Source organism: Myotis brandtii, unplaced genomic scaffold, assembly GCF_000412655.1.
Source record: "Myotis brandtii unplaced genomic scaffold, ASM41265v1 scaffold921, whole genome shotgun sequence".
Taxonomy (NCBI): domain Eukaryota; kingdom Metazoa; phylum Chordata; class Mammalia; order Chiroptera; family Vespertilionidae; genus Myotis; species Myotis brandtii.
This window is the reverse complement of record NW_005371796.1, coordinates 505,012-505,914: the sequence shown is the minus strand read 5'-3', so window position 1 is coordinate 505,914 and position 903 is coordinate 505,012.

Below are 903 nucleotides of genomic sequence, written 5' to 3'. Positions count from 1 at the left end.
ACCCAGTACCCTTGAAATAGAATATTTCAACTAAGGTTGCCAATGGCAAAAGCCAGTGAATCATGTATGCCTAGCTTAAAGTAGGAGAACATGTGGTTATCCTCATGGTAGTATTGAAGGTTTCTGTAAAATGAAGCCAATGAGAGTTTGAAATTTTCATAGCCTGACAGTTTTCACAGTTGTGAAATAGTTATCTTTTGCTGGGAGGGATCAAAAAAACTGTTCGTGCATGAAGAGACCTGGAGAATATTATGCTGAGCCATATAAGCCAGTCAGAGAAAAACAAGTATCACGTGACCTCACTCATATTTGGAATCTAATGAACAAAATAAACTCATGAACAAAATAGATCCAGAGACATAGAAGCATGGAACAGACTGTTGAATCTCAGAGGGAAAGTGGTGGAGGGTGTATGGATGGGAAGAGATCAACCAAGGAACTTGTATGCATATATGCATAACCCATGGACACTGACAATAGGGGGGTGAAGGCCTGGGGTGAGGGATGTGGGCAGGCTAGAAGGTGTCAATGGGGGAAAGAAGGGGACATATGTAATACTTTCAACAATAAAGATTTTTTTAAAGGTTTTTTGTTGTTGTTTTTTTAAACTTCATTAAAACATGTTTTTGGAGCCATAGATTTATCTGAGACAAAAAGAGCTATTATTTAGGTATGTTTAGGGCTCTGCCTGAAATAATAAGGTTCAAATCTCAGCTTATTTTTATCATCTGTTGAATGGCAACCTTACCTCATTCAGCCTATAAAATAGGGTGCTATTCCAAATACAAAATGTTATGATTTTATGAGAAATTTTGATCCATCATGTAGGAATTATATTGAGCTCCAAGTTCATTATTCTACCAAAATTTATTTTTAACACTCAGAATTCTGTTAAAAAGAAAA